Source organism: Heptranchias perlo, unplaced genomic scaffold (assembly GCF_035084215.1).
Source record: "Heptranchias perlo isolate sHepPer1 unplaced genomic scaffold, sHepPer1.hap1 HAP1_SCAFFOLD_59, whole genome shotgun sequence".
NCBI lineage: Eukaryota > Metazoa > Chordata > Chondrichthyes > Hexanchiformes > Hexanchidae > Heptranchias > Heptranchias perlo.
Genome location: NW_027139612.1, coordinates 853806 through 868793, shown reverse-complemented (window position 1 = coordinate 868793; position 14988 = coordinate 853806). Strand labels below are relative to the sequence as shown.

The 14988-nt window shown below is 50.8% G+C and overlaps 1 protein-coding gene across 2 annotated transcripts in view; it reads right to left on the bottom strand.

The window, feature by feature from the left end:
- The window catches only part of LOC137316370 (NACHT, LRR and PYD domains-containing protein 3-like), a 32397-nt gene extending 18102 nt beyond the window's left edge, over positions 1 to 14295 (bottom strand). The window contains exons 1-2 of one of the 2 annotated variants that reach the window (XM_067980444.1): positions 14166 to 14295; positions 13907 to 14073 (exon numbers count right to left, since the gene is read on the bottom strand). The gene's annotated coding sequence lies outside the window, so the exon portion shown is untranslated. Of the gene's footprint in view, positions 1 to 13906 lie in introns of both variants that reach the window. The other variant, XM_067980443.1, reaches the window with a different exon arrangement.
- Between the last annotated feature and the right edge of the window lie 693 nt (positions 14296 to 14988).

The following is a 14988-nucleotide window of genomic DNA, read 5'->3' as shown; positions in this document are numbered from 1 at the left end:
TCCACTCATCTCCAACCTGGCTTTTTTCCCAATTCTCATCAATCTGCGTCCTCTGGTAACCGACCCTCCTGCCAGTGGAAAGAGTTTCTCCCGATCTACCCGATCAAAACTCCACTATTAAATCTCCCCTTTACCTGCTCTAAGACGAACAAACCGAGCTTTGTAGTCCCTCGGGCCAGACGCAGAAAATTGCAGGATATTCGCTGGAAGTTAATGTCATTTAAGTCAATGCGAGCAGCTCAGGAATGTGGGAAATCTGAACAGTCAGCATTTTATATTAAAACAGGAAACAAGTTGGACTGTTCAAAGTAAGGGGCTCTCTGTCATTCTCCCTCTCCCACCCATCACTGATTAAAGTAAGGGGCTCTCTCATTCTACCTCAACACCTCCCCCACCCATCACTGATTAAAGTAAGGGGCCATCTCTCATTCTCCCTCCCCCCCTCCCCCAACCCATCACTGATTAAAGTAAGGGGCCATCTCTCATTCTCCCTCTCCCACCCATCACTGATTAAAGTAAGGGGCTCTCTCTCATTCTCCCTCTCCCCCTCCCCCGCCCATCACTGATTAAAGGAAGGGGTTCACTCTCATTCTCCCTCTCCCCCTCCCCCGCCCATCACTGATTAAAGTAAGGGGCTCTCTCTCATACTCCCTCTCCCCCTCCTCCGCCCATCGCTGATTAAAGTAAGGGGCGCTCTCTCTCATTCTCCCGCTCCCCCATCCCCCCGCCCATCACTGATTAAAGTAAGGGGCTCTCTCTCATTCTCCCTCTCCCCCTCCCCCGCCCATCACTGATTAAAGGAAGGGGTTCTCTCTCATTCTCCCTCTCCCCCTCCCCCGCCCATCACTGATTAAAGTAAGGGGCTCTCTCTCATACTCCCTCTCCCCGTCCTCCGCACATCGCTGATTAAAGTCAGGGGCGCTCTCTCTCATTCTCCCTCTCCCCCATCCCCCCGCCCATCACTGATTAAAGTAAGGGGCTCTCACTCATTCTCCCTCTCCCCCTCCCTCGCCCATCACTGATTAAAGTATGGGCTCTCTCTCATTCTCCCTCTCCCCCGCCCATCACTGATTAAAGTAAGGGGCTCTCTCTCATTCTCCCTCTCCCCCTCCCCCGCCCATCGCTGATTAAAGTCAGGGGCTCTCTCTCATTCTCCCTCTCCCCCTCCCCCTCCCCCGCCCATAACTGATTATAGTAAGGGGCTCTCTCTCATTCTCCCTCTCCCCCTCCCCCGCCCATCGCTGATTAAAGTAAGGGGCTCTCTCTCATTCGCCCTCCCCCATCCCATCATTGATTAAAGTAACGGGCTCCCTCTCATTCTCCCTCCCCCAACCCATCACTGATTAAAGTAAGGGGCTCTCTCTCATTCTCCCTCCCCCCTCCCCCGCCCGTCACTGATGACAGTAAGGGGCCATCTCTCATTCTCCCTCCCCCCCCATCCCCCCGCCCATCACTGATTAAAGTAAGGGGCTCTCTCTCATTCTCCCTCTCCCCCTCCCCCGCCCATCACTGATTAAAGTAAGGGGCTCTCCCTCATTCTCCCTCCCCCGCCCATCACCGATTAAAGTAAGGGGCTCTCTCTCATTCTCCCCCCTCCCCCGCCCATCACTGATTACAGTAAGGGGCTCTCTCTCATTCTCCCTCTCGCCCATCCCCCCGCCCATCACTGATTAAAGTAAGGGGCCATCTCTCATTCTCCCTCCCCCCCCCCCCAGATTACTGATTAAAGTAAGGGGCCATCTCTCATTCTCCCCCCCCCCACATTACTGATTAAAGTCAGAGGCTCTCTCTCATTCTCCCTCTCCCCCATCCCCCCGCCCATCACTGATTAAAGTAAGGGGCCATCTCTCATTCTCCCTCCCCCCCCCGACATTACTGTTTAAAGTAAGGGGCTCTCTCTCATTCTCCCTCTCCCCCTCCCATCACTGATTAAAGTAAGGGGCTCTCACTCATTCTCCCTCCCCCGCCCATCACTGATTAAAGTAAGGTGCTCTCTCTCATTCTGCCCCCTCCCCCCGGCCATCACAGATTAAAGTAAGGGGCTCTCTCTCATTCTCCCTCTCCCCCATCCCCCCGCCCATCACTGATTAAAATAAGGGGCCATCTCTCATTCTCCCTCCCCCCCCCACATTACTGATTAAAGTAAGGGGCTCTCTCTCATACTCCCTCTCCCCGTCCTCCGCCCATCGCTGATTAAAGTCAGGGGCGCTCTCGCTCATTCTCCCTCTCCCCCATCCCCCCGCCCATCACTGATTAAAGTAAGGGGCTCTCACTCATTCTCCCTCCCCCGCCCATCACTGATTAAAGTAAGGTGCTCTCTCTCATTCTCCCCCCTCCCCCCGGCCATCACAGATTAAAGTAAGGGGCTCTCTCTCATTCTCCCTCTCCCCCATCCCCCCGCCCATCGCTGATTAAAGTAAGGGGCGCTCTCTCTCATTCTCCCGCTCCCCCATCCCCCCGCCCATCACTGATTAAAGTAAGGGGCTCTCTCTCATTCTCCCTCTCCCCCTCCCCCACCCATCACTGATTAAAGGAAGGGGTTCTCTCTCATTCTCCCTCTCCCCCTCCCCCGCCCATCACTGATTCAAGTAAGGGGCTCTCTCTCATTCTCCCTCTCCCCCATCCCCCCGCCCATCACTGATTAAAGTAAGGGGCTCTCACTCATTCTCCCTCTCCCCCTCCCTCGCCCATCACTGATTAAAGTATGGGCTCTCTCTCATTCTCCCTCTCCCCCGCCCATCACTGATTAAAGTAAGGGGCTCTCTCTCATTCTCCCTCTCCCCCTCCCCCGCCCATCGCTGATTAAAGTCAGGGGCTCTCTCTCATTCTCCCTCTCCCCCTCCCCCTCCCCCGCCCATAACTGATTATAGTAAGGGGCTCTCTCTCATTCTCCCTCTCCCCCTCCCCCGCCCATCGCTGATTAAAGTAAGGGGCTCTCTCTCAATCGCCCTCCCCCATCCCATCATTGATTAAAGTAACGGGCTCCCTCTCATTCTCCCTCCCCCAACCCATCACTGATTAAAGTAAGGGGCTCTCTCTCATTCTCCCTCCCCCCTCCCCCGCCCGTCACTGATGACAGTAAGGGGCCATCTCTCATTCTCCCTCCCCCCCCCATCCCCCCGCCCATCACTGATGAAAGTAAGGGGCTCTCTCTCATTCTCCCTCTCCCCCTCCCCCGCCCATCACTGATTAAAGTAAGGGGCTCTCCCTCATTCTCCCTCCCCCGCCCATCACCGATTAAAGTAAGGGGCTCTCTCTCATTCTCCCCCCTCCCCCGCCCATCACTGATTACAGTAAGGGGCTCTCTCTCATTCTCCCTCTCGCCCATCCCCCCGCCCATCACTGATTAAAGTAAGGGGCCATCTCTCATTCTCCCTCCCCCCCCCCCCCAGATTACTGATTAAAGTAAGGGGCCATCTCTCATTCTCCCTCCCCCCCCCCCCCACATTACTGATTAAAGTCAGAGGCTCTCTCTCATTCTCCCTCTCCCCCATCCCCCCGCCCATCACTGATTAAAGTAAGGGGACATCTCTCATTCTCCCTCCCCCCCCCCCCCCACATTACTGTTTAAAGTAAGGGGCTCTCTCTCATTCTCCCTCTCCCCCTCCCATCACTGATTAAAGTAAGGGGCTCTCACTCATTCTCCCTCCCCCGCCCATCACTGATTAAAGTAAGGTGCTCTCTCTCATTCTGCCCCCTCCCCCCGGCCATCACAGATTACAGTAAGGGGCTCTCTCTCATTCTCCCTCTCCCCCATCCCCCCGCCCATCACTGATTAAAATAAGGGGCCATCTCTCATTCTCCCTCCCCCCCCCACATTACTGATTAAAGTAAGGGGCTCTCTCTCATACTCCCTCTCCCCGTCCTCCGCCCATCGCTGATTAAAGTCAGGGGCGCTCTCGCTCATTCTCCCTCTCCCCCATCCCCCCGCCCATCACTGATTAAAGTAAGGGGCTCTCACTCATTCTCCCTCTCCCCCTCCCTCGCCCATCACTGATTAAAGTAAGGGGCTCTCTCTCATTCTCCCCCCTCCCCCCGGCCATCACAGATTAAAGTAAGGGGCTCTCTCTCATTCTCCCTCTCCCCCATCCCCCCGCCCATCGCTGATTAAAGTAAGGGGCGCTCTCTCTCATTCTCCCGCTCCCCCATCCCCCCGCCCATCACTGATTAAAGTAAGGGGCTCTCTCTCATTCTCCCTCCCCCCCCCCCTCCTCCCCCGCCCGTCACTGATTACAGTAAGGAGCCATCTCTCATTCTCCCTCCCCCCCCCCACATCACTGATTAAATTAAGGGGCTCTCTCTCATTCTCCTTCCCCCCGGCCATCACAGATTAAAGTAAGCGGTTCTCTCTCTTTCTCCCTCTCCCCCATCTCCCCTCTCCCCCATCCACCCGCCCATCACTGATTAAAGTAAGGGGCCAACTCTCATTCTCCCCCCCCCACACGACATCACTGATTAAAGTAAGGGGCTCTCTCTCATTCTCCCTCCCCGCCTCCCCCCACCCATCACTGATTAAAGTAAGGGGCTCTCTCTCATTCTCCCTCCCCGCCTCCCCCCACCCATCACTGATTAAAGTAAGGGGCTCTCTCTCATTCTCCCTCTCCCCCATCCCCCCTCTCCCCCATCCACCCGCCCATCACAGATTAAAGTAAGGGGCCAACTCTCATTCTCCCCCCCCCCCCCCACCCCACGACATCACTGATTAAAGTAAGGGGCTCTCTCTCATTCTCCCTCCCCGCCTCCCCCCACCCATCACTGATTAAGGTAAGGGGGTCTCTCTCATTCTCCCTCTCCCACTCCCATCACTGATTAAAGTAAGGGGCTCTCACTCATTCTCCCTCCCCCGCCCATCACTGATGAAAGTAAGGTGCTCTCTCTCATTCTCCCCCCTCCCCCGCCCATCACTGATTAAAGTAAGGGGCTCTCTCTCATTCTCCCTCCCCCCGGCCATCACAGATTAAAGTAAGGGGCTCTCTCTCATTCTCCCTCCCCCCCATCACTGATTAAAGTAAGGGGCTCTCTCTCATTCTCCCTCCCCCCATCACTGATTAAAGTAAGGGGCTCTCTCTCATTCTCCCCCCCTCCCCCGCCCATCACTGATTACAGTAAGGAGCTCTCTCTCATTCTCCCCCCTCCCCCGCCCATCACAGATTACAGTAAGGAGCTCTCTCTCATTCTCCCTCTCCCCCAACCCCCGCCCAACACTGATTAAAGTAAGGGGCCATCTCTCATTCTCCCCCCTCCCCCACATTACAGATTAAATTAAGGGGCCATCTCTCATTCTCCCTCCCCCCCCCACATTACTGATTAAAGTAAGGGGCTCTCTCTCATTCTCCCTCCCCCACTCCCCCGCCCATCACTGATTACAGTAAGGAGCTCTCTCATTCTCCCTCTCCCTCATCCCCCCGCCCGTCACTGATTAAAGTAAGGGGCCATCTCTCATTCTGCCCCCTCCCCCGCCCATCACTGATTACAGTAAGGGGCTCTCTCTCATTCTCCCTCTCCCCCATCCCCCCGCCCATCACTGATTAAAGTAAGGGGCCATCTCTCATTCTCCCTCCCCCCCCCACATTACTGATTAAAGTAAGGGGCTCTCTCTCATTCTCCCTCTCTCCCTCCCATCACTGATTAAAGTAAGGGGCTCTCACTCATTCTCCCTCCCCTGCCCATCACTGATTAAAGTAAGGGGCTCTCTCTCATTCTCAATCTCCGCCTCCCCCGCCCATCACTGATTAAATTAAGGGGCTCTCTCTCATTCTCCCTCCCCCCCCCCCGACATCACTGATTAAAGTAAGGGGCTCTCTCTCATTCTCCCTCCCCGCCTCCCCCCACCCATCACTGATTAAAGTAAAGGGTCTCTCTCTCCTTCTCCCTCCCCGCCTCCCCCCACCCATCACTGATTAAAGTCAGGGGCTCTCTCTCATTCTACCTCTCCCCCATCCCCCCGCCCATCACTGATGAAAGTATGGGGCTCTCTCTCATCCTCCAACTCCCCCCATAGATTTTGTACCCATTGGGTCAAACCCGATTGAGAAGTCCGTTCCCCTGTCCTCTCCAACCGTCTCCTCCCCCGGGGCCCACCCGGAGCGGGATATGCGCACTGCGTACTCGGGACAAATGAACGCCTCCCCCACAGACACCGCCCTCTCTCACTTGATTGACCGACCGCAGAAAGGGTCACGTGTCCCCAGATTTTTAAACCCTTTTGGCTGTTTCACCGACTCAGCACGGGCCCTGATGCAGCGCGCTTGCGTGATGTCAGCAATCCGGCGGGGTCGCGACCTGATGGATGGAAGAGTCCAGGGGACTGGAGACGATCAACCGGTCCCCATCCACCGCCATCCTCTCCATCCACCGCCATCCTCCCCCTGGAGACGATCAACCGGTCCCCATCCACCGCCATCATCTCAATCCACCGCCATCCTCCCCCTGGAGAAGATCAACCGGTCCCCATCCACCGCCATCATCTCAATACACCGCCATCCTCCCCCTGGAGAGGATCAACCGGTCCCCATCCCCCGCCATCATCTCAATCCACCGCCATCCTCCCCCTGGAGAAGATTAACCGGTCACCATCCACCGCCATCATTTCAATCCATCGCCACCTCCCCCTGGAGAGGGTCAACCGATCCCCATCCACCGCCATCATCTCAATCCACCGCCATCTTCCCTCTGGAGAGGATCAACCGGTCCCCTTCCACCGCCATCCTCCCCCTGGAGAGGATCAACCGGTCCCCATCCATCGCCATCATCTCAATCCACTGCCCTTCTCCCCCGGATATGAGTGTGAATCAGACGGTTAATCAGACTCATCCATTCCTTTCTCACCTCCAGTCTCCACTATTCCAATACTCTCCTGCCCGGCCTCCCATCTTCCACCCTCCATAAACATCTGAAACTCTACTGCCCGTATCTGAACTCACACCAACTCCCATTCACACTTCACCCCCTGTGCTCACTGATCTACATTGGCTCAAGTCCGGGAACGCCTCCATTTAAAAATTCTTATCCTGGTTTTCAAATCCCGACATGACCCTCGCCCCTCTCCCTCTCTCTGCAACCTCCTCCAGCCCTCCAACCTTCCGAGATCTCTGCACTCCTCCAATTCTGACCTCTTGCCGATCCCCCGATTTCCATCACTCTACCATTGGCGGCCGTGCCTTCACCTGCCTGGACTCCAAGCTCTGGAATTCCCTCCCTAAACCTCTCCACCTCTCTCTCTCTCCTCCTTTAAGATGCTCCTTAAAACCTACCTCATTGACCGAGCACTGGATGGGCTCTGACCGGAGCTCTGTACAGCTGTAACATAACTTCCTCCACTTTATATTCCATCCCTTGAGATAAAGGCCAACACTCCATTAGCCTTTGAGATAACTTCTTGTACCTGCCCACTGGGATTTAGAGATGTGTGCACTTGGAGCCGTAAATTTCTGTGCTCATCCACAGTTCCCACACTCTTCCCATTCTGAAAATATTCCGATTTATCTTTTTCTGATCCAAAGTGGATGACGTCACACTTGCGCACATTAAACACCATCTCCCACAGTTTTCCTCACTCACTCACTCTGTCTGTGTCCCTGCTTTCCAGTTTCCCCAACAGGGTCAGATTCTGTTTTCAGTACAAAGTAACAGGTAATCAAATCTACCCTTTTATTAGGTATATTGAGGTGATATGGAGTTGAGGTACAGATCAGCTACGATATAATAGAGTGGCGGGGCAGGCTCGAGGGGCTGGATGGACCCTCCTGTTCCCATGTAACGGGCTCGAGGGGCTGGAAGGCCTCGAGGGGCTGAACGGCCTGCTCCTGTTCCCGTGTAACGGGCTCGAGGGGCTGACCGGCCTCCTCCTGTTCCCGTGTAACGGGCTCGAGGGGCTGGACGGCCTCCTCCTGTTCCTGTGTAACGGGCTCGAGGGACCGGACGGCCCTCTCCTGTTCCTGTGTACTGTTTATTGGGTGGGGTGTGAAACAAACGGGTAATGACACAGTGTCACACACTTTGCGGAAGGCAATGAACCGTGTGAGAGAGACAGTGAGAGAGGATGCCTCTGTATATCAGTGAGTGTGTGAGAGAGAGGATGCCTCTGTATATCAGTGAGTGTGTGAGAGAGAGAGGATGCCTCTGTATATCAGTGAGTGTGTGAGAGAGAGGATGCCCCTGTATGTCAGTGAGTGTGTGAGAGAGATGGGATGCCCCTGTATATCAGTGAGTGTGTGTGAGAGAGAGGATGCCCCTGTGTTTCAGTGAGTGAGTGTGAGAGAGAGAGGATGCCCCTGTCTATCAGTGAGTGTGTGTGAGAGAGAGAGGATGCCCCTGTCTATCAGTGAGTGTGTGTGTGAGAGAGAGAGGATGCCCCTGTCTATCAGTGAGTGTGTGTGAGAGAGAGAGGATGCCCCTGTCTATCAGTGAGTGTGTGTGAGAGAGAGAGGATGCCCCTGTATATCAGTGAGTTACTCTGAGTGAGTGTGAGAGAGAGACGCTGTCTCTGTGTTTCAGTGAGTGACACTGAGTGAGTGTGTGTGAGAGAGAGGATGCCCCTGTATATCAGTGAGTGATTCTGAGTGAGTGAGAGAGAGAGAGGATGCCCCTGTATATCAGTGAGTGATTCTGAGTGAGTGAATGTGAGAAAGGATTCCTCTGTTTTTCAGTGAATGACTCTGAATGAGTGTGAGAGAGAGAGGATGCCTCTGTATATCAGTGAGTGAGTGTGAGTGTGAGAGGATGCCCCTGTATATCAGTGAGTGTGTGTGTGAGCGAGGATGCCCCTGTATATCGCTGAGTGAGTGTGTGAGCGAGGATGCCCCTGTATATCAGTGAGTAACTCTGAGTGAGTGAGTGAGAGAGAGAGAGGATGCCTCTGTATATCAGTGAGTGTGTGTGTGAGAGAGGATGCCTCTGTTTTTCAGTGAGTGACTCTGAGTGAGTGTGTGTGTGAGAGAGAGGATGCTCCTATATATCAGTGAGTGTGTGTGAGAGAGACAGGATGCTCCTATATATCAGTGAGTGTGTGTGTGAGAGAGAGGATGCCCCTGTATATCAGTGAGTGTGTGTGTGAGAGAGAGGATGCCCCTGTATATCAGTGAGTGTGTGTGTGAGAGAGAGGATGCCCCTGTATATCAGTGAGTGTGTGTGTGAGAGAGAAGATGCACCTGTATATCAGTGAGTGACTTTGAGTGTGTGTGTGTGTGTGTGTGTGTGTGTGTGAGATGATGTCTCTGTACATCAGTGAGTGACTCTGAGTGAGTGTGAGAGAGAGAGGATGCCTCTGTATATCAGTGAGTGACTCTGAGTGAGAGTGAGTGTGTGAGAGAGAGGATGCCTCTGTATATCAGTGAGTGAGTGTGTGAGAGAGAGGATGCCTCTGTATATCAGTGAGTGACTCTGAGTATCCGTGTGTATTTTGTGTTGGGGACAAGCGGCATCATGATGAAACCCGACCTTTAACTATCAACAACTTGGAAAATCCTACACAGACTGGGATTGAACAAGTTAAATTGCCAGAAGACACGTGTCCATATCACAGGTTGGATCAGACTCAGCAAGTGGTGTCTCCGTGCAAAGTGCAGAAAGCTCTTCCTCATATCAACCCAAAGTTTGAGGAAGTGAGTTCCCACAAACGAAAACCGTTCGCTTCTGTCTCTGCAAGTTTCAGCATTTTGCTGTTACTTTGTGTCACTCAGGGGCAGACATTTTGAGACCCACTCAGTTCCCCCTTCAGTTTGATTTTTTTACCAGAAGGTTTATTCAATCCCAGTGTTTTTTGATTAAAGTAGCACTGGGTTTCAATTCGACCCTAACATCCATCTGAGAATAATGGGGTCACCCGCATTTGGTGTTGATTAATTCTCTGCATTAGGGTTTATCTTTAATTCTCATCACCATCTGGTTTCCACCCAGAATCTCATTTCCGTTCCCTGAGCTTGCTGACAACTTACAGCCGCCAAGTGGAAAAAAGTGCTTTGAACTTTGTGTCTCTGCACTTATACTTGTTTTGCATCGAACATATTATAACCCCGCCATTTCTCAACAACGGTATTACTTATGATGATCACTTTGTAATATGAAAGTTACATGACACGCCAGACTTGTACATTAATCTAAAGGGCCTGTCGCTCACTGATGTTTTGAAATCACATATTAAAACACAGTCCTCTATTTACAACTGCTAAGTAAAATTAAATATATTTATTAATCGATAAACGGATGGTTAGATAAAACCTTTTAAGATTAATATGCGTCGATAATCTGTATCTGTCTTCACAGCAGAAGACAGAAAAAACATACTGGAAATAGTGGGGAACAAAGGGGCAAATGAGAGTGAGGAACTTTAAACAATTAATATCAGAAGAGAAAAAGAACTTGAGAAACTAATGGGACTGAAGCTGATAAATCCCCTGGATCTGATGGCCCACATCCGAGGGTTCTAAAAGAGGTGGCTGCAGAGAGAGTGGATGCATTGGTTATGATCTTCCAAAATGCCCTCGATTCTTGAGCGGGCCCAGCGGATTGGAAGGTAGCAAATGTAACCCCGCTATTCAAGAAAGGAGGGAGAGAAAAAACAGGGAACGACAGGCCAGTTAGCCTGACATCAGTCATCAGGGAAATGCTGGAATCCATTAAGGCAGTGGTAACAGGGCACTTAGAAAATCATAATATGATTACATGGTTTTATGAAAGTAAATTTGTTAAACACGATTTTCCTAAGAGTTCTTTGAAGATGTCACTAGCAGGGTCGATAAAGGGGAACCAGTGGATGTAGAATACTTGGATTTCCAAAAGTCATTCGATAAGGTTTCACATAAAAGGTTATTACATAAGTTAAGGTGGTTGGGGGTAATATATTGGCATGGATAGAGGGTTGGTTAATGGACAGAAAACAGAGAGTAGGGATAAATGGGCCAATTTCAGGTTGGCAGGCTGTAACTAGTGGGGTGCTGCAGGGATCGGTGCTTGGGCCTCAGCTATTAACAATCTATGTTCGTGTAATGTGGATCGACTGGAGAAGCTGGGGTTGTTCTCCTTGGAACAGAGACGGTTTGGAGGAGATCTGATAGAGGTATTCAAAATCATGAAGGGAACATACAGAGTGGATAGAGAGAATCTGTTTCCATTGGTGGAAGGATCAAGAGTCAGAGGACATAGATTTAAGATGATTGGCAAAAGAACCAAAAGCGACATGAGGAAAAACCTTTTTTTTATACAGTGATTGGTTATGATCTGGAATGCACTGCCCGAGGGGGTGGTGGAAGCAGATTCAATCATGGCCTTCAAAAGGGAATTGGATAAACGCTTGAAGGGAAAAAAATGTCGGCCTACGGGGATAGGGCGGGGGAGTGGGACTAGCTGGATTGCTCTTGCATAGAGCCGGCGCAGAGTCGACAGGCCGAATGGCCTCCTTCTGTGTTGTAACCAATCTATGATTTTATGAATTAGATGAAGGGACCGAGTGTAATGTCTCCAAGTTTGCTGATGATACAAAGGTAGGTGGGAAAGTAAGCTGTGAAGAGGACACAAAGAGTCTGTGGGGAAATATGAGGTGATTCACTTTGGTAGGAAGATTAGAAAAACTGAATATTTTTTAAATGATGAGAAAATATTGAATGTTGGTGTTCAGAGAGATTTGGGCATCCTCATTTAATGGTCTGAATATATCGATCGGAGTTTACACTGAATGTTTCATGGTCTGAATATATAGATCGGAGTTTACACTGTATGTTTCATGGTCTGAATATATCGATAGGAGTTTACACTGAATGTTTCATGGTCTGAATATATCGATAGGAGATAACACTGAATGTTTCATGGACTGAATATATCGATAGGAGTTTACACTGAATGTTTCATGGTCTGAATATATAGATAGGAGTTTACACTGAATGTTTCATGGTCTGAATATATCGATAGGAGTTTACACTGAATGTTTCACGGTCTGGATATATAGATAGGAGTTTACACTGAATGTTTCATGGTCTTTCGGATATAATTTGGAACCAACGCCTCTTGTACTGAGATCTGACAGATTGTTACCCTGGCAATACAGGAAATCACTCAACGAAAATAACTGAAATGGAAATAACAAAAACCACCATCGTGTTGAGAGTTTAGTTCAGATGAAGATTAACCCTGAACATTCAGACACTTTTTCGAACCATGAAGCTGCGATTCCAATAACGGATTTTTTACACCACAAGAGCTGATACTTGGGATTTAGTAAATTCACCATCAGTTTGAGCTCTGCAGAACATTAAGCAGCACCGCATCCACAGAAGGACATCGATAAAATAGTCACATTATTAAAAACAGACCGCGTCTGCTCTGAAAATCTGAACGTCTTAAACCACCTAAATCTGTAACTGTTAGCAGTGACCATTTAAATTACTGCCACAACACTGAATTCGATGGCGAAACATCTGGTCGTCACATTCTTTGTACATCTGGAATAGTACAAAACTTGTATAAACCACATTTCTGCAAACTCCAGTTAGTGTTTAAAGGGCTGAAAGACGGTGTTTATATTTTCTGCTAAAAGCAGGTTCCCATAACAAGAATATAAGAAATCGCAGCAGGAGTAGGCCATACGGCCCCTCGAGCCTGCTCCACCATTCAGTAAAGTCATGGCTGATCTTCAATCTCATCTCCACTTTCCCGCCCGATTCCCATTTCCCTTGATTCCCCTCGAGTCCAAAAATCTATCGAACTCAGCCTTGAATATATTCAATGACTCAGCATCCACAGCCCTCTGGGCTAGTGAATTCCAAAGATTCACAACCCTCTGAGTGAAGAAATTCCTCCTCATTTCAGTCCTAAATGGCCGATCCCATATCCTGAGACTGCACTCCCTCGTTCCAGATTCTCCGGCCAGGGGAAGCAGCCTCTCGGCATCTACCCTGTCAAGCCCCCTCAGAATCATATGTTTCAATGAGATCACCTCTCATTCTTCTAAACTCCAGAGAGTATTGGCCCATTCGACTCAATCTCGCCTCATAGGACAGCCCTGTCATCCCAGGAATCAATCTAATGAAACTTTATTGCACCCCAGCTAAGGCAAGCATATTCTTCCTTAGATAAGGAGACCAAAACTGTACACAGTACTCCAGGTGTGGTCTCACCAAAGCCTTGTACAATTGCAGCAAGGCTTTCTTATTCTTGTACTCCAACGCTCTTGCAATAATCAGGTGATTGTGTTGAAAGAGCATGGAAATGAATCTGGATTGTATGGGGAAAAAGATCGCTCTCAGTTTAATAAAAGGAACCCTCGGCCGAGGCCGGGAGCTGGATTATGTGATCACCTAGAACATTATTCTGATACAAAACACAACATAATCAATTGGAAGAAATTTTACAAATCAATATTAGAATCCGATTTACGTATCATTTTTTCACCAGTTTATATTTAAATTATAATTTAATCCAACTACAATTGTGAAATCCAGAAATAGATTTACTGATGGGAAATAACATTAAGTAAAACCCAGTATCCAGTTCAGAATTGTAAGATGATTGATTTTGATGGATATGAAATATATTTGAATTCGGTAACACTGTCTGGTAAAATATTAACATACAACATATCGATATTATGGGGGCTATAAAGGTGGGTTGTTTCCGAGTTGGTGCTGGGGGCTGGGAGACACTGCATATCTGCTGGGCTCTGCCTCAGACTGGAGTCACCTCTTAGATCAAACCCCTTTGCTCTAAAACACACACAAGATCCATTTGTGCCTGTGTGTTTTGAGACAGAAACTGATCTTACTTCACATTTCATTGCACGGCCTCATGCTGGATAATTGTACTCGGTGATCAGATTCTCGCAGTCTCATTCTCACCATTTCCCCCATTACCTTGTAACCTTTGTGGACTGTCGACAGGACCAGTGTTTATCTGAGGAAATGGGACTTTCTCTTACCTTTCTCCCCAGTCGATCTATGGAAGCTCTTTGAATCGGAAGCGTTCTCTCTGGTTGCTGCTCTCACAATCCTGTGCTGATTCACCTGCTGTTGTTCCTCAGTCTACAATCCCAGTTTACTTCCAGCTGTGGGCTTTTCTCAATCACTCCATCATTCACCGGGAGATCTAATGATGGCAGGGCAGAAAATGAGACCAATACTGACGGTGTGAAGGAGAATCTAATCAACACTTTTCCTGTATTATTAAAATTAACACACTGTTTGAGGAACTCTGTTCCACATTCCATGTCTCTTCACCACCCCGACCACAACATGTGATCGTTTCATTCTCCAGCCCCAGTTTGAGGCAATTCCTTCTCGATGTCCCGCCTCTGGTTTTAGGATCACATTTGCCCCTGGATCCTGAGCCCCCCCACTCCGAGCGGCCCCCAGTCCCGCACACACCCCGCACGGTCTGATTCTGATCCCCCTCCCTCCCTCTCCCTGTCCCAGACACTCCCCGCACGTTCTGATTCTGATCCCCCTCACTCCCTCTCCCAGTCCCAGACACTCCCCGCACGGTCTGATCCTGATCCCCCTGACTCCCTCCCCCAGTCCCAGACACTCCCCGCACGGTCTGATCCTGATCCCCCTTCCTCCCTCCTCCAGTCCCGGACACTCCCCGCACGGTCTGATCCTGAGCCCCCTCCCTCCCTCCCCCAGTCCCAGACACTCCCCGCACGGTCTGATCCTGATCCCCCTCCCTCCCTCCCCCAGTCCCAGACACTCCCCGCACGGTCTGATCCTGATCCCCCTCCCTCCCTCTCCCAATCCCAGACACTCCCCGCACGTTCTGATTCTGATCCCCCTCCCTCCCTCTCCCAGTCCCAGACACTACCCGCATGGTCTGATCCTGATCCCCCTCCCTGCCTCTCCCAGTCCCAGACACTCCCCGCACGGTCTGATCCTGATCCACCTCCCTCCCTCCTCCAGTCCCAGACACTCCCCGCACGGTCTGATCCTGATCCCCCTCCCTCCCTCCCCCAGTCCCAGACACTCCCCGCACGGTCTGATCCTGATCCCCCTCCCTCCCTCTCCCAAT